At 42.5% G+C, this 19,273-nt stretch overlaps 1 long non-coding RNA gene across 1 annotated transcript; it reads left to right on the top strand.

The window, feature by feature from the left end:
• The first annotated feature begins 1,983 nt into the window (after positions 1 to 1,983).
• LOC128325889 (uncharacterized) lies at positions 1,984 to 9,567 on the top strand. Its single transcript, XR_008307713.1, has 3 exons — positions 1,984 to 2,950; positions 3,582 to 3,730; positions 9,455 to 9,567. It is a non-coding gene; the product is annotated as an uncharacterized LOC128325889 (long non-coding RNA).
• Positions 9,568 to 19,273: the final 9,706 nt, after the last annotated feature.

Genomic DNA, 19,273 nt, shown 5'->3' with positions numbered 1-19,273 from the left:
CAAAGTGTGGATGCATGGAGCCTCATTTCTAAAGCCATCATCATATACCACTGTACAAAAACTTTAGAGTTTATATGGCACAGAAGTTAAGATGGGCACCTTAACTGGCAATTTTCATTCTTTTTAGGGCATGAGTGAAAATGTAAATGAACAACTCTAATTTCAGACCAAAGGTTTTTGGATTACTGAATCAACACTGCACTTGAGGACAGATTCTCCTGTGATGCAGAATGTTGGATACATGGGGGAAGGACAACACATTGACGTGGGTGGTGTACTCTTGTGGAGGCTGTATTTGGGTTCACCATCAGTGCTTTATGAGTACTTGAACAGTTTTTCTCATTCCACAAGGGATTAAATAAATCTAATTTAAAGTAATCCTAAAGGTTTGTGGACCTTTTTCCTTGCAAACTTTTATTTTTATAGTATATGATGTAAAGAGACATTGTCCACAAGAGTTGCAACTCACCTACAGACTTTAGAATGGGACAGAATATAAAATCCCCATACACAGGTAAGCCAAACAATAAAACTTAAAACTTAAGGACAGGGGGAAATAGTGATAAGAATGTCAAAAGATATTTCACCTCCTTATTGCATGGATGATAAGAATTAAAAAAATGATGTCCCTAGAGCAGGGATGCTCAACTTTGGCCCTCCTGCAGATGTTGGCTGCAACTCCCACAATCCCTGGCTATTGGCCACTCTGACTAGGGATTATGGGAGCTGTACTCAAAAAACAGCTAGGGGGGATATGAACAGGCGGGTGGACCCCTTTTTAGAACCAGGGCCTGATCTCCCGCAAAACCAAAAGGCTAGATTGAGGCTTGTGTCTGAATTGTGGTTCTGGCAAGAAGCTAAGGCATGACTTTGATTTTTTCTCTCTAAGCCAAGCCAGTGAACAGAAATGCTTATTGTTGAGGTCTGAGAGAGGGGGGAATGTTCCCTCCCTCTCCCAGCCTTGAAGCTTGTTTACTGCCTTGCCGAGAGCCTTGGGCTGTTTGTTGCTTTGCTAAAAAAAAATCCAGTCATGAGAACTAGTTTGACATGTCAGGCGTAATCATATCTAGCTGATTTAGGAAATTATAAGGACGCACATATAGATAACCACCTATACTGCACTACAGGGAACATTACATTCATATAACACCGAGACCCCCTCTCCTGCTTATGTAACATTTTCTGTCCTTCTAACATATTTCTCTGGGCTGAAGAACATCAACAAAGATCTGAAATGGCTACAAGATAGGGCCAGCTGGACATTAAAAAGTGTCTCTATCTTGAATTTAATCAAACAAAGAGCCAGGCCAGGCTCCTGGTTGGTTCCTCGCCTGGAGGGCAAGAGAGGACTCAGGGAGCGAGGCCAGAATTTGTTTATCAAAGAGGAGACACTCTGAGGAGATGGGGTGATTGTTTTGACTTTGAGAGGTGGCAAAAAGGTATAAAAACCTGCAGACAGCCATTCAGGGGGTTAGGGTAGGCATGGGCTTTTTCATGGAAGAGGCACTATGTAGCCCCTCCCTGTATCTTCAAAGCCAGGCATCCTCCCACCAGAGAAGCCAGCAGAGATGTCATTCCAGCTCACCTGGAAACTGGTAAACATTGCCCAGAGCCATGCCTTCACAAACCAGCCACTTCTGACTAACGCACCTGCTTCCCCCTCTTTCCTCTTTCCCCCTCTGTCCCTGGATCTTCTTTGTTACCTATCCTGAGCTCTAACGAAGTCCCGGCCACAGCCATCGTTTGCCAGGTGGCAGGAAATGACGTCTGTCTCCCCCTCTCCTCCTTCTGGTCCCTCCTTCTTCCCCCTTCCTAAGCTGTCTTAATGGATATTCCTCTTGCTGGTCTCCCTCCCTCTTTGGAAACTGTATTTTAGCTTTTTCCTCTTTGCCAACACAGCTTCTGGATTGTTTTGAGAGCAATCAGGAGATAGCAAAAGGCCTTCAGCTGTTTGCTCCTAATGAAAGGAAGCTGTTTAAAACTATTCAGCGTTTAGTAAAAGGGTTAGAAAGGAATGCTTTTTCTGTTAAGAATCAAAGATGCCTTGCACTTATTATTTGTATGAGCTAACTGTCATAGAAATTATTAGACCAAATTAAAGGGGAAACACTGAATTGCCAGGTTGGGGGAATTGTTGCTAAGTAACAGCAAGATAGGGCTCTTGCACACAGATGACGAATTCCTCAGCTTGCATGATAACACGACTGCCTGTTTCTTGGTGAGGCCAAAACTTTCCTAGCTAGCAGCTCTGCATTTTGAGAAAGGGGGAAATGATTTTAGGAATGCTTTTAGCTGTTACTGAACACTACACTACAAAAATAGAAAAATGGTATTGATAACTACTTGCCTATATGCCTAATCACCTACACTTGTAATCAGTTGTGAGTGTGTGTGTGTCTTCTCCAGAATCACCTATGAATCTCAGAAAATGAACAACTGACGCAGCTTGTTGGCTGCATGTGGTAGGATAAAGTGGGGGATCAACCACCAATCAGCCACCCCCTTATCGTATCAGGGGCCATAGCTGAGCAGGCCTGCTCTAGAGGAAGAAAGTGATTTTGCCTTCCAGGCTAGTAAAATGCTGTTTATGACTTTGCTATACAGAGACTTTGCTATACAGAGACCAACTTGTTTATGTTTGTAAGATGTGGGCTTGAACTAGGGGCTCATGAAAAATGCATGTTTTGTATGGATCCTCTTTTCTTCAGTGTCCATAAGTTGTATGATTTCACCATGACATGCAACAAAAATGGCCATATTTTAAGGAATGCAGTGATTTGTTTTAAATAGCGGCCTTAATAGGAACATTGCAGCAAAAGAAGTATTACGCTAGTTTAAATGATCTTTCCCAGTCTCAGATAGTCAATGCAGAAGGAGAGAAATAAGTGCATGAGAAGTGCAAGAAGATCACAAAAGAACTGCTTCCATTCTGGAGCTATAATTGAACAAGGTGTGTGTGGTGGTGGAGGGGGGGAGCCCACTGCTGGGGCAATAACTTGCTTGTCATACTGTTCAAATACTGTCTCTCCGGGTGTAATTTGGTGCCACCATGTTGATCAGCTGCAGGACTCTGTGGTGGCACCAACATGAGTTACCATGTTCAGAACCTTTCACATTTCCTTCACCAGTGCAGCCACAGGAAGTCATTACATCCACACCAGAAATGTATCATGCAGAACACACCATTACTTCTGAAGTCTTGCAGCTGGACAGCTGCGCTGAACTTGTTGGCTCTCAGGTTTGTGTGCAGAAAGTGGGGCAGCGCTATCCAGAGCAGAGACACAAACCACCTGAGAGATTTGATTTGTAACTGGATGCCTGATGGTTCATAGCTATCTTTCTATTACTTTTGTATGGTAGAGACACTCTTGAGGGGAGGAATAATTGTCAGAAATGATTGAATTGTGTGGTAAATCTGCAGAAAGATCTCATTCTACTGCAGTATGTTGAATCTGCCAAGCTGTTGCATCTACTACCTTTACTTAGTATGTTTGTAGCTTAAGAGCTCTGTGTCTGCTTGGAGTTATTCTGTGTGAATACTACACAAGTTCTTAAATTGTTCTTCACTCTCTCCCTCCCAGCTCTCCAACACACTAGCATGCTGTTGACTTCTGATTGGAGAACTAGGCTTCAAAAAAAGAGGAGACCCCTCCGTCAAAGGGCATCACAAGAATGCTTTGGTCATGTCCTTACACCATGTCCTTACACTTCTTCAGCAGCAAAGACACAGGTGAGGGGAGAAAGAAGAAGGGGAGTGTGGGCTAGGAGCCCATCTTGTCTTTTGTCACAGGGCCCACTTCAATCTTGCTATGTTTCTGAACAGCTTCTGAGGGGTGAATAATTAAATAATGTGTCTGAAATGTTAAAAGCCATCATACCCAGAAATGCATGATGTGAAATCACAGGATAATATATGAAGAGCATTTGCAAAGTGAATTTCATTTTAGTTTAACAACAATGTAAATAATGGGTAATATGTGCTATAAATTTAGCCTAATTATTTATGTTGAGAAATTACAAAATGTTTGAAACATATAATTATAGATATATGAACAATATCGAGGACTTTATAGGACAGTTTTATCTACATATCCCACTTCCTATGGATTAAAGCTGATAGAAAATTGCACCTTTAATGGATAAAAATTAGAAATTAGTATAAACAGTTTATTCTAACAATAATCCTTTCAGAATTAGTTATTACCACTATTAATTAATTTCTAGTTCAGTTATTAATGGGCCATAATCCAAAAGTGCTGGTAATGAATGGTTTCATGGGAATCATTGCTTAATGAACGCTACTCTACCTATCCCTAGGTAGTTTGTGTAGGCAACCATTTTACTGTCTATTCCAAGACACTAAAAGTCAATTATTGTGAATATTTAAAAGTCTTTACATGAGATAAAATAGATAATAATTTTCTGGTGGTATACTGCTCTTCCTTTAGGGAAAGGGCCGCTAATTTATAGTGTTGCTTAACAACTAGAGATACACTTTAAAATTGCTAAACAAGCTGGGACTGATGGATAGAGCATGGAGGCTTATTTTAGTGATCTGTGAGATTATCTTCCTCCAAAATTATCCACATCCAGCATCTGTAGGAGACAATATTCTCTGTATGGACCACTGGCCTGACCTAGTGAGGCAGTTTTCTATAACAAAAACAGGGGTTCACATCATTATTAAGACTAGGTTCTCAAGTGAGCACCAGCAGAATTGGTTTGGTACTCACAGATATCAGACATCTTCCTAGCTCTTCCTCCTCCTCTGTTGCTTTGGCGGTGCAGCCCTTCACCAAGGGCAAGTCCCTCATTGCTGCTCCTGCTGCCCTCGGCGCTCCTGCTCTCAGAAGTGGGGAAAGGTGTTGAGAATTATCTCTGGTAAGAGAATCCCTTCTGCATTATAGCAGAGTGCACAGAGGCACAACACAGCGGAATTTAGTTAGGCATGCGTGCATGCTAAGAGTAAAGTAACTTGGAGCCAGTTCATAGTTTCAAATCAATATATATGGTATTTATTAGAGAACTCCATTCTAGATAGGAAAGTGAGGAGTTAGGATCTCTAATCTATCTAGCTAGCTGGATGCAGATGGATTCTGCATCTCTGCACACATGGTGCAGGGACAGAGGAGAGCTTGCATGTTGCAAGGTAGAAGGAACAGGAAGAGAAAAGGGAAGAGAGCAAGGAAGTGGCTGGAAGGAAGGAAGTGTCCCTAAGATTAACAATCTACGTTCCAAAGGGATAGTGTCAGAGCAGTAGAGAAGGGATGACCAGTGTCTTGACCCTCTAGGCCTCTGACTCACTAGTCTGTCCTCCACTGTCATTGAGACAAGAGACAGCACAAAGTCCTTCACTTCCAACAAAAGGCCCATTCCTGTCTGTACAGTGTGCTGTCCATTCTCACTGGTTCTCCAGCTGTTCAAAAGGGGAAAGGATCTGTTCCTATCTGCAGACAAAAATGGGGCCTTTTCAGCTTCTGAGAGGCCCGGAGAGCCGCTGGCAAGTGGTGGCAAAAGCGGCAGGAGCCACAGCGAGGAAGTGGTGGCAAGGGCAACCAGTGAGAGGGGGAAGCAGGCTAGTGAGATGGCCCCAGACGGTACTCATTTGAGCATTTTTTAAATCTTTGGGGTCCTCTTTTACATATTTTTGGTACTCATGAGTACCTGAGTACAGTTTATGTGAATCCCTGAACATAAAACTTATAGCTCTCATAGCTAACTGATACCATTCCTTAAAACACCACTAAATATTACTGAAGTTCTTTCAGCCCAATGTAGGAACATAGGAAGCTGCCATATACTGAGTCAGACCATAGGTCCATCTAGCTCAGTATTGTCTACACAGACTGGCAGCGGTTTCTCCAAGGTTGCAGGCAGGAATTTCACTCAGTCCTATCTTGGAGATGCCAAGGAGGGAAGTTGGAACCTTCTGCTCTTCCCAGAGCGGCTCCATCCCCTAAGGGGAATATCTTACAGTGCTCACACATCAAGTCTGCCATTCAAATGCAACCAGAGCAGACCCTGCTTAACTAAATTGTACATTGCCAGGTGAGCAGGGAAGTTGCTACACATTTACTGGTGACTCATCTTCAGTGATGCTCAAAGCCAATCTCAAGCCTATATGTGATAAGTAGGAGCATAGGGCTATTGAGCAGTGGTGTGGCTGCTCAATAGCATTTATGCCAATCATGTGGGCAGGGCTGTTGGCATGGTTATTCTTATGTGACTATGCCATCCTGCCTCATTGAGTGATGCTGGCATTGTGAACACTATGCTGCTGACCATGTGATCAGCTTATTTCAAGCATTACTGGTGGCGCAGTGGTAAAACTGCCGCCCTGTAACCAGAAGGTTGCAAGTTTGATCCTGACCAGGGGCTCAAGGTTGACTCAGCCTTCCATCCTTCCGAGGTCGGTAAAACGACTACCCAGAATGTTGGGGGGCAATATGCTAAATCATTGTAAACCGCTTAGAGAGCTCCGGCTATAGAGCGGTATATAAATGTAAGTGCTATTGCTATTACTGGGAATGGTGTGGGACAATTCACAACACAGAGGCTTCCACATATGGATAGGACCCCAGTCTCAGTTGTTGCTCCTGTAAGATCAATTAACTAATGTGAAAATCTGTTCTCCCTGATATTCTATCCTTTACAAAGTTGGGCTTTTTATGCCTTATACCAAGTGGAAAGAAAAATCGTCTTTGGACAAAAAGGGGATGCTGTTATAACCCTAGTGGGTCACTGTTGAGACACCTCATTAAAATTAATCACCAAATATTTTTTACAAAATGAATCTTACTCTGTCAGGAGGATGTTTGTTCTGATGACTGTCCTTGGGAGATTATTCCAAGCTTTTCTTCAGTAATGATAAGCAGTGTCTTCTGATCTCCAGCCTAACTGTATCAATAGACAGCTTATACTCATGTGCTCTTTCACCTCCTTCTCCTTTCATCTAAATTGCTTTGTGTGAATAAAGATGTGCATGGGTGCATATTAAGGCTTGCGGAGATGAACTTGTACCATACCTTCATCTGAGGACGCCCTTCTCATGCTATTAAGTGAATAGCTCTGTCATTTGTCTTGTGGAAATTCTTCCCCTTTCTGTTTATGGTCACTTTTGATTAATTGTTGGTGAATATTTATTCATCCTATCACATTTTTAGCTTCTGCCACTGAGAAATCTGAAGGCGATGGGGCTTTTTTGACCAAAAAAGAAAGGAAACCCTCTGTACAAGCAGATGGCAAAACCCCAGATAAAATTAAAAATCAAAATTAGTAAAATTAAAAACCATCCTTCACTGTCAAAGCAAAATTGTAGAGTCATCACACAATGGGGCTGTTCTGTGCATTCCTTTGGGCATTACTGCTTTCACTCAAACACATTTTGGGCTACCAAAGGACAATTCTTTAATTTACAATGAAGGCTTACCATCTGTGTACGTTTTGGACTTCATTCCTCTATATTGCCTGGACAAATGGTACAAAGTCTGTTATGCTAGTCTGGCCATCACATGAGTACCAGAGCAGTGAACAGATAGTCCATACTTTATTCATTCTAACTCAATATAAAACACTTCATTACAAACATATTTTATTTTCATTCCAGTACTAGCCAGATCTATTATGCTTTTGTTACTGGCTATTATCTACCAAGGACAACAGATTCACACATCGGGATAAAGACACCTATCAACAATGATCTAGCCACCCTGTATGTTGCGGGGCAAGGTGATAGACATACATGCACATAATTAATTCAAAAACCCTAACCTAACCCAGGTCATAGGAACATAGGAAGTTGCCTTCTACTGAGTCAGACCATTGGTCCATCTTGCTCAGTATTGTCTACACAGACTGGCAGTGGCTTCTCCAAGGTTGCAGGCAGGAGTGTCTCTCAGCCCTATCTTGGAGATGCTAGGGAAGGAACTTGGAACCTTCTGTATGCATGCATGCAGATGCTCTTCCCAGAGTAGCCCCATCCCTTAAGGGGAATATCTTACAGAGCTCACATATAGAGCCCTTTCTCACAAGCAGTGAGAAAGGGCAAGAGGGCTAGTGTGGAGGAAACCTAAAAAAGCTTACCTACCCACAGACAACTGAGGGCTCCCTTTTTGGCCTCCGGATCACCCACCCAGAAGATTACCCGGCTGCTGCAGGTTGCCTGGAGGGTTGGGGTGCTGGGATGCATTGCCCTGCCCACCAGAGCTCCCACTGTATGAGTGTATGGTGCTTTATGGGGATCCCCCCTCCCTGAAGCTGGCCAGGAGCCGTGCAGTCTGCCAGCCCTGGCTGCAAGCAGCCACGGATGGCAGACAGTTACAAAAACGGGGTTAGGAGAATGCTCTTGGGGACCTCCCAAAAGAGTTGAGATTATTGAAGGGATGCCTTCAGGCCTTATCATGTTTCTGATAATACATCTGGAAATATCATGAGAACGGGACCTCAGAATGGGCCCAAGCTTAAACAAGATAATCCATGCTTGCATCAATCTGAGCGCAAATTAGTCTGCTTTAAGTATGTCCATTCTAACAAGCCCAGGGAAAATAATAATTATGTATTACTAACCTATTATATAACCTATTCTAACATGCCCAGGGAAACTCACAGCAGTTCAGCTTGCAGATTGAGTAACTAATCACAGCAGACCTTTCTTTTGGGGTATTTGAAGTAGGTTAAGAACATAAGAACACTCCTGCTGGATCAGGCCCATGGCCCATCTAGTCCAGCATCCTGTTTCACACAGTGGCCCACCAAATGCCACTGGAAGCCCACAGGCAGGAGTTGAGGGCATGCCCTTTCTCCTGCTCTTACTGCCCTGCAACTGGTATTCAGAGGCATCCTGCCTCTGAGGCTGGAGGTGGCCCATAGCCCTCCAACTAGTAGCCGTTGATAGACTTCTCCTCCATGAAGTTATCCAGATCCCTCTTAAAGCCATCCAGGTTGCTGGCTGTCACCACATCTTGTGGCAGAGAATTCCACAAGTGGATTATACATTGTGTGGAAAGGTACTTCGATTTGTTGGTCTTAAATTTTCTGGCAATCAATTTCATGGGATGTCCCCTGGTTCTAGTGTTATGTGAGAGGTTGCTGTGTGTTGAAATTATCCAGTCTGCAAGCTGAGCAGCTATCCATGAACACTCAATGCATGGTAAATGCCTCAACACAGAGAAATATAAAGTAGTGATGGGAGAGTTTCATATGGGTCATTATATATATAAAATCTGGGTCATATTATATATAAATAACTGCTTATTGTCCATCCATCCATCCATCAGGTTTTTAGATCTTTTTGCACCTACGGATCCTCCAGATCCTTAATTACCCATGCATACCCACCCCATTTATAATTTTAATTACAATTTTATGATTCAAGAAAAATTAAAGGATGTAACACATCTGATTATTATTGATATGTCTGGGAAGCTACTTTTAATAATTTATGTAACCTCCACAGACCACCTGGACCTACTCCATGGACCAGTGACGGATGAAGCCAAACAGTGGTCCGTGTTCCTCCTGCCGTGGCAGACTTCAGATGCAGGCGGCACTTCATCGCTCACAAAGGGGCTGGTTTGTACCAGCCAGTGCTTCATTCACAGCCTGGCCAGGAGCTGCTCTCCTTGCCTTTAAAGGTAGGGAGAGCATTTCTGGCCACGCTGTGAACGTGTCACTGGCTGGTATTTGCTCCCAAACCAGGGCGCGTGGCCCTCCCCCCTGGGTTAGATGGATGCAGGGGGGAGGGGCTTTGCTCACAAACAGGGCCGCGCCACCCATTTAGGAGCAAAGACCAGCCCGCAACGCATTCACAGTGCAGCCAAGAACGCTCTCCCTGCCTTTAAAGTCAGGGAGAGCAGCTCCTGGCCTTGCTGCGAATGCAGTGCTGGCTGGTATTTGCTCTCAAACTGGGAATGCAGCCCTGTTTGTGAGTGAAGCCACTCCCCCTAAGTCTGACATCAGAGGCAGGGGGTGTGCTGGGGTGCCAGGCATGGCCCCTGATTGATGGTGGACCGGATTCTTTGAACCCATTCACTCAGTGGTGGCTCCGCCCCTGCCATGGACCCTGGGAATCTGACATACATTGTCCTGAGCTCCAGGATGAAGAAATGTTGGATTTAAATGCAACACATATAAAATGTATATTATTATTTTTATTCTAGGGGCAAGTCAGAAAGAAAGAAAATATCTATATATTGAATTCTCTTAAAAGTACCCATCGTTAATCCCATGCATGGCAGCTTTCGCGAGAGAACTGAGGATTAGCGACAGGAATGGGAGGAGAAGCGGTAGCCGAGAGGCTGGCTGGCCATGCAGGGGAAGCGGTGGCCACCAGGACGGCTGGCCTCACAGAGGAAGCAGTGGCCGCCAGGACGGGAGGCAGCTGCGCAAGGGAAGCAACTACCAGCAGGCAGCTGTAAAGGAGAAGCGGCCGCCGCCAGGCTGGCGGATGGCTGGCCGAGGAGAAGTGGCTGCTGCCAGTCTGGCAGATGGCTGGTCAAGGAGAAGCAGCCTGGCCGCCGAGGGCAAATGGGCAGTGGGGGGAGGGAAGAACAAATGGTGCTGCAGGGGAGAAAGAAATGGGGCTGGAGGCGGGGGGTGGGGGAGAAAGAAATGAAGATGGAGGAGGAGAGACAGGGAGAACTAAGGCACAGATGCTGTGCACCAGGTCAGCTAGTAACTCATATATCTCTTGTGGTAGGTGGAAGGGAGTGTGAATTTTACAGAAGGTGCTTGTCTGCTAATGCCAACTGCGACCCTATATCCCAATAAAGTTACTTATCTTGTTTAGGTAACCAATATTTCCAAAAAATGGATTCACCACCACCACCATCGAGCAAATCATCTTAAATATGCTTCATGTAAGAGGTAATGTTAAGCTCATTTTAATGCAATACTAAACATAATTTTAATCCATTGTAGTGAAATGGTTTAATTAACTAAAGCATTTCTTTTGGTCCTGTGTACTCAGTGAAAATTAATAGCACTCAGCATGCCCATTTTCTCGGCCGTGCTGAAGGCGGCAGCCCCTGAATCCTATCTCCTCTTTCGCACACTTCCACTTGCACAAATGATTAACTGCCTTAAGACCTCATTTTGCCCATCCCCCCAATGAATTTAGACACTTTTTACGCACTAAAGGGAAATGCAATGGGGAGCTATGCAATTATTTTCCATTGATTCAACAACTTGATTCAAAACATACCCGTTTGGTTTTTTTAATGAAATGTTGGTAATGGCTAGTAACAAAAGGTATATATATTTGCATAAAGAAAGCAAGAGATAAGAGAACATGTTAATGCATAGTTGCACCTCAAAGTAAATTAGAGTGGCTGAGGAATTTTTTCTAGTTTGTAATCAAAGTAGAAATTCTCATATTTTCCTCCATATAGTTTTGTTAGGGCATGATCAAGATGTAATGTACAGAACAGCCTGAAATGCATCACTTGGTGATGTTAATGAGAAATAGAAAGCATAACAGAGCCATTTTTAAACTGAATATACATTCTGGCCACAGTAGATGTTTGCATGCAGACATGAAGGGGAAAACCCTAATTATCCTATATTTACTTGACTCTGTTAAAATGATTACTTATGGTGGAAAAGATATATAATAAATTTATTTATTATTTATTCATTAAATATGACAGTTGCCAATTATTTTTCAATTAATGTGAACCTCCCAGAGATTTACATATGTGGCTGTATAAAAATGTGCTAAATAAATAATGTTAATTATGTATGTTGTCTCATATTTTACAAAAGAGTTACATATTATAAGGAATCAAACCATATTTAAAATGAAAACTCTGTTAATATGTATTTGTGATGGAGAGGAATTTGAATATAGGAAGGTTTTAATATTCAGAAACCTGTATTCAAAAATTCTGGATTTCATGGTCCCTCCCTAATCCATTTCAGGCTCATACCTGCTTTGGACCCGACAAAGAAGAGAGTTAGAATATACATTATAGTACATCACTAATGTATATGTAGGGTTTTAAAATGTAAATAGCTAAATAATTACATTTAAAAGTATGCACACATCCGTGTAGTAGCTGAGGGTTTAGACTGTGATTGTAAAAGCTTAACTAGCTATGAAAAGAGACATGGAGCTGTTGCAATTAGTGTCTTTTAAAAACTCTCTTTTTTGTAGCATCTAGTTCCAGAGCTCCCAACCTTGGATCCCAGATGTTTTAGGACTACAACTCCCATCATCCCCATACACAATGGAGGATGATGGCAATTATAGTCCAGCAATATCTGGGGACCCAAGATTAGGAATCCCTAATCTAGTTGAGCACAATGCATAACATGACAGCATTGCACCGTGCAGATGGCTTGGTTTCCAAACATGCATGCTTTACTTATAACAACAAAGAGGTTTTGGCATAAAAAGGTCAAGATGTTACCACAATGCCAATGTTTTCCTGCAGAAACTTTAAAGCATCATGGGAAGGCAGATGATTAGGCCAAAAAGTTGAATTTTCACAAGAATGCAAAATAATGCATGTGAATGTAGATGACATTTATAAGGAGAAAAGAGAAAAATATGGCATACCTTGAAATCATTAGCATATTTGGATCACATTTGGACGTGCTGGAATGGCAACATTTGACCCAAATCCCCCCCACGTTTGGTGATAAGCCTATTTTTAAAAGAATGATGGAACAATTGTGCTAATTAAATTGGTGCACCTGCTAAGGGAAAAAAAGAGGCTCACATAGAGAGACGTTTGGCAGCAATTAATTCATACTTTCAGGATTAATGATTCAGCCACATTTTGGCATATAACAGCGAACTGTTTTCATGGCACCGTGTCCAGACTTGATCGCCATATTTCAGCTGACACAGGAGAAGCGTACTTTAGCAATAGCAATAGCATTTACATTTATATACCACTCTATAGCCGGAGCTCTCTAAGCGGTTTACAATGATTTAGCATATTTCCTTCTTTCCTTCTGTTTATGCAGCTGACCCCAGTGACCCATCACAATCTGAGATTAACATAGATATTCCACTTGACTGACCTCCCGTTACTACTTCTGTGATGGTTAAACTAGTACGGTAGCTCAGCTGAAACCCAGAAAAGCTCCAGGAGGAAATTAAATCCCTCCAGAATTGATTTAAGCCAAGTGGCGCAGTGGGGAAATGTTTGACTATCAAGCAGAAGGTTGCCAGTTCAAATCCCCACTGGCACTATATCGGGCAGCAGAGATATAGGAAGATGCTGAAAGACATCAAATCATACTGTGCAGGAGGAGGCAATGGCAAACCCCTCCTGTATTCTACCAAAGAAAACCACAGGGCTCTGTGAGTGCCAGGAATCTAAATTGACTTGATGGCACACTTTACCTTTAGAATAGCAGGTTCCAATTTTTGCAACTCTTTTTACTTGTATCAATCAAACAGCACATATCCCCAAGGATTGGGAATTAGCCATTAGCCAGTTTTTTAAAAGGGGAAGAAATATGACTCAGCCAATTATCGTCCAATCAGTTTGCTGAATATTATCAGCAAACTGTATGCAAGATATCTATATTGGAAATGACTGGATTGGATTGAACAGGAAAACATCTTAGTGGATGAGTAGGCTGGCTTTAGGGCAGGTCGGGCAACCTCAGGTGAGAGTATTACATCATTTAGGTGGAAAAAATGCACTGCTAACTCCAGAAGAGCCCTTTATGCAGTAGGGGTGTGTGCGGAACCGCCAGGTTTGAATCTGAACCAGACTGCCGGTCTGTGAACCAGTCCATTAGAATCAGCAGGGCTGATTCGACCCACATGAACTGGGTCGAACCAGTTCATCCCAGTTCAGGATGCTTGTAAAGGGGAATCTGGTAAGGATTCCCATTGACAAGCATTGGGGGGATCCCTAGCAACTGAATAAGGGTTGGAAAGAGAGTGGGTGGGAGGTCGCCTTACCTGCGGTGGCTACACTGCGGTAGCACTGATGGGGAGTAGTGCCAATGGGGCCTAGAGGAGCTGCCACTGGCTGCCGCTGCCTCACTGGAGTTGCCATGGATAAGTTGAGTCCTGCCTGCCACTGTCACTCTTTTCAATCCTTATCCAGTCACTAGGAAACACACCCCACCCCCGGCTTGTAAACCCAATTAATTCATACTTTCAGGATTAATGATTCAGCCACATTTTGGCATATAACAGCAAACTGTTTTCATGGCACCGTGTCCAGACTTGATTGCCATATTTCAGTTGACACGGGGGAAGCGTACTTTCCTTCTGTTTATGCAGCTGACCCCAGTGACCCATCACAATCTGAGATTAACATAGATATTCCACCTGACTGACCTCCCGTTACTACCTCTGTGATGGTTAAACTGGTAGCTCAGCTGAAACCCACCAAAAGTTTGATAATTCTGACTACATTTCCTCTAATGAAAATAAGCAGATGTTTGCCTTCACACACAAATAAAATATGACGCAAAATGTGTTTAGACGACAGCCTGCCAATTATACTATGTAAAGTGCAGTGCCCTTCTATGAAAACATAAGAGCAGGTGATTGGCTGAATGGCTTTTGTATTTGTTTGCTTGAAAATAAGCTGTGTGAAAACAAACACACGTCAGAGATATGAACCAGAATGCTCTTCCTTATTCACGGAATCCAAAGCTGTCAGGTACAGAAAAAGTAAGCAGCTTTTAGAACTTGTTGACAGCCAGAGTTAAAATAAATAAGAAGAAATGGCTTCTAATGCGCTGCATAAACATGTAAGAGTTGACTGCAATCATTTCTTTTCATATGATGCACATGTCCCTGCATGGAAAATATTAGATAATGCTTATGAAGAAATGCATAGTCTCTATTGGGGTGGCATATTTTAATGATTAATTTCTAAAATTAATCATTCTCATCTGAAAGCCAAACTGTAGTCTCAGGAGGTTGGAAAGTCGCTGTGGTTAGACTTAGCATATGCTTCTAAGCTTTATTTTCATTATCACTGCCCGTGTTTCAGGAAGATTTTGGGACTGAAAAGAGATTTTGGAGCTGATCTTGAAAACAGGTTTTGGAGCTGATCTTATTTTATTAATTTCTGAACCAGGGTCACTGAAATTTAGTTTTTATTAATGGAATACAAGGTTAAACTTGATTCATAAGCAACTTCATATTTGCTTTCTGTATTATGTAGCCAAGAGTGCTATTGGAACGGGCATAGGGGTGGTTCAGATGATACTTTCTCAGTCCATGTGATTTAAAGGTGAATAAGTGCATGCTTGTGGTGATATCTTTCACAGATGTCCTGATATCCTCCCATTGTCTCCTTTTATTGGAAGGGAGGGCTGCTCATCTGAGTAACAGCTCTACATGCAACTCAAATCCTACTTTGAACTAAAATTTGGGCTGCATGCAGAGCGGCCGTTCAGATGAAGAGCACCCCTCATGCGATAAAGGAAACTGCCAGAAAGGCATCGAGTTATCCATGAAACACGTCACAAGAGGCACACACTCAGCACACTCCCCTTTTAACTGCATGGACAGAAAAGTATGATCTGAACTGGCCCAAAGATTTACCCTCAAGGGCAAATAATATTCATTTTGGGCTTCAGGCCCTAGATGCTGCTCTGAGCAAGCGGGATCCTATTTTAATATGTGGTGGTCTTACCAATGACGTAAATTATTTTGGCATAGAGAAATACAGTATGATAAGGAAATTACATCTGTGATGTTCCTGTGGAAACCTGAAATAATTCAACTTAATGCCTTTGAGGAGCCAACGTTGTCCACTTTATGCAAGGGACTGATAATGCTTTTTTTATGGGCAGCAAAACTTTGCATTGTTAAGGAATAGAAAAGTAAGAACCTTCCAAAAATTAAATGTTGATTTGATAAAATTTTGGAGCTACTAATGCAGAAATACAATAAGAAACCAAAGGTCCAATAAATACTATAATATCAATCCTCTAAAAAATTTAATGACAAAGAGAATCATAAATATGTCTCCAGTTATGGGATAAGCATGTAACCATCCAAATCATCTATCTAATTAAAAATAGCTGCTCTCATAGATGGGTCAATTATAAAAAGTATCTATCCTTGTCACAAAAAGCAACTCATTAATAAAGCACAATTGTATATATTGAAGATGCAATCAAATCTTTCCCAGAGGGACAGAAGACTAAATGGAGGTCTTCATATGAGAAAGTTGAAAATTAGAAAGAAAATTAGAAAAATTGGACCAGAGAGGCAAGATATACCTGTGAATAGCAGTTTGGAGTATTGGTACTGGATGATAATAGGATCTTGTATGAGCATGGATTACTAAACCTAATATTGGGAGACTGAATCTCCCAGACACTGAGGAGGACCAGTATAGGGTCGAAATGCATCTGGTTGTCGTAAATCTGTTAGCTCGGCTAACCCAACAGGATTTACAATCCCCCTGTGAGATAACAGAAAGCAGCAGCGAAACTGCAAGAAGGAAAAGAAAAGAAAAGGCTCACAAAGAAAATAGTACATGAATTAAGTCCCCTGAACTGAACTAGGTACCCCCCCCCCAAACAATAACTGAGTAATAAGTGAAAAGAAAACACAAAGCAAGGAATGAAACGAGCGAAGGACACAAGAACAAGGAATTAACGGAACAAAGCAGGAAAGCATAAACAAGGCAAACTGGAACTCGTAAAAATCTGGAATTTAAATAGCACACTGTCTGTGGCCAGCGAAAGTTGCAAACAGCATCTGAGCAATTGAGAGACTGCTAAATATATATGGCTCAAGAGAACCTGCAGCCAACCAGGCTTCCCTGAGTCAGCACTTCGGCTTCCTCTCTTGTGATCTCCTGCGCCTGTGTAACTGCCACTGAGCTTGCCTCTTGAGATGCCTTCTCAAGACAGGTGAAATCCCGGGCTCCTCCCCATCAGAAATCATGTCTGGCAGTTATTGTGAATCCTCAGCTCCAAAATCTGGTCTCCCTGCCAAATCCTGTTGCTGTGCCTCTGAACCCTCACTAGCAGGCGAATCCTCCTGCTCTGACTCTTCTGAGTCAGAAGTCTGAGACATGACACCAGCTTCCGTTTAAGAGCATATGGACAATCTACTGCACAAGCGATATACTACTAGCTTTTGGGCTACTACTAGGACTTTCTCATATGAAGACTTCTATTTAGTTCCAATATATACAAATGTGTTTTATTTATGAATTGTTCTTTGTGACTAGGATAGATATTTTTATAATTGGCCCATACATGAGAGCATCTATTTTTAGCCTACTTTCCAGTAGGCTTATGAGATCACCCAGTATTCTCTGTGTGTGTCCGTGTGTGTGTCCATCTATGTGTGTCCCCCTATCAACTTTGCAATGCCTGAACCAATATGAACCAAATCAGGTACAGTCGTAGGGACACATAGGGACACCTCAACAGAGTAGTTTGTGATGATGTCATCCACTCCAATCCAAGATGGTGGATGCATAAACCTTTGAGGCACAAATGAGCTAATGTGTGAACTGCCTAACCAATTTGAAACAAATTTGGTTGCCCAAATGGTGTGGTGTGTGATGATGTCATCCACTCCAATTCAAAATGGCGGCCACATCTGAGGCACAAGCAGGCTAATTTGTGGACTGTCTAACCAATTTAAACCAAATTAGATACAGTTGCAGTGAATGACACACAGGGACACCTCAATGGCATGGTTTGTGATGATGTCATCCACACCTATTCAAAATGGTGGATGTGTCAACTTTTGAGGCACAAGTGGGCTAACTTGTGAACTGCCTAACCAATTTGAACCAAATTTGCTGCAGCTGTAGGGACACATAGGGACACCTCCATGGTGTAGTTTGTGATGATGTCATCTACTCCAATACAAGATGACAGATGCTTGAACATTTGAGGTGCAAGTGGGCTAACTTGTGGACTGTCTAACTGATTTGAACCAAATTAGGTACAGTTGTAGTGAGTGATGCACAGAGACTATTCAGTGGTGTAGTTTGTGATGATGTCATCCACCCTGATTCAAGTCATTGGTAAGACCACCACATATTAACCATAAACTTTTGAGGCGCAAGTGAGCTAACTGGTGAACCGCTTAACTGATTTGAATCAAATTTTCTACAGCTGTAGGGATTCGTAGGGCACCTCAATGGCAAAGACTGTGATGATGTCTCACACCCCAATTCAAGATGGTGGACACGTAAACTTTGGAGGCACAAGTGCACTAACATGTGGACAATCTAACCGATTTGAACCAAATTTGCTACAGCTGAATGGACACATAGGGATGCCCCAATGGTGGAGTATGTGATGATGTCACACATCCCGATCCAAGATGATGGATGCATAAAAAGGTGAACATGATTTTTATTTTATAATTTTATTTAAAATAAATTAAGTGAAGTAATGATACTTCACGGTTAAGTGAAGTAATGATCCCGAGTTGCTATGTTTATTTGTTCCTGAGCTGGGTGTTATCTTCTTTTTTGTAATTTATTTTCTTTTGTACATTTCTGCAAAAATTAAAAATTAATATTTAAAAAGAGTGTAAAGGAATTTTTGGAAACATTGAGAAACATGGGAATATTGAGAAATTTTATTACCAGCTAATAAGGTAATACAGTGGCGGCCAGTGAGGATGGCGCAAGGGAGCAGCAAGAGGTAACTTTAAAAGTCTTTGCCAGTGAAACCACCAGCACCTGGAAGCTATGGGGAGCAGCAGCACCCATATGTAACCCACAAGGTAGCTTCCCCACCTACGGCAGTCACTTGTTCACTGCTTATGTTCAGCATCCATTTGTGTGGTCAGCAACACCATGCTGACCATGCAAATGGCCACCACGAGGCGCAATGGCCAGGTGAGTGCCATAGGTGGGGCTGCCACTGTATGGGATGCCATGTAGGATGCCACTTCTTCCTGTGCCGTGCCAGCACTATTGCCAGCACTATTGCTGGCAAAGACTTTTAAAGTGCTCTTTTAAAAGTGCTCCTGGACCCCAAGCTCTCCCTGGTTTCTCAGGTTGAGGCAGTGGCCAGGAGCGCTTTTTATTAGCTTCGGCTCATACAACAGCAACGTCCATTTCTAGAGGTAAATGACCTTAAAACAATGGTACCTATGCTGGTAACCTCCAGGCTTGACTACTATAATGCACTCAATGTGGGACTGCCTTTGTACATAGTCTGGAAATCACAATTGGTACAGAATGTGGCAGCCAGATTGGTCTCTGGGACAACTCGAAGGGATCACATAACACTGGTTTTGAGGGAACAGCACTGGCTGCTGATATGTTTCCGGGTGAAATACAAAGTGCTGGTTATTACCCAT

Source organism: Hemicordylus capensis, chromosome 5 (assembly GCF_027244095.1).
Source record: "Hemicordylus capensis ecotype Gifberg chromosome 5, rHemCap1.1.pri, whole genome shotgun sequence".
Lineage (NCBI taxonomy): Eukaryota > Metazoa > Chordata > Lepidosauria > Squamata > Cordylidae > Hemicordylus > Hemicordylus capensis.
Note: the sequence above shows the minus strand (reverse complement) of the source record. Positions and strands in the feature narration are given on the sequence as shown.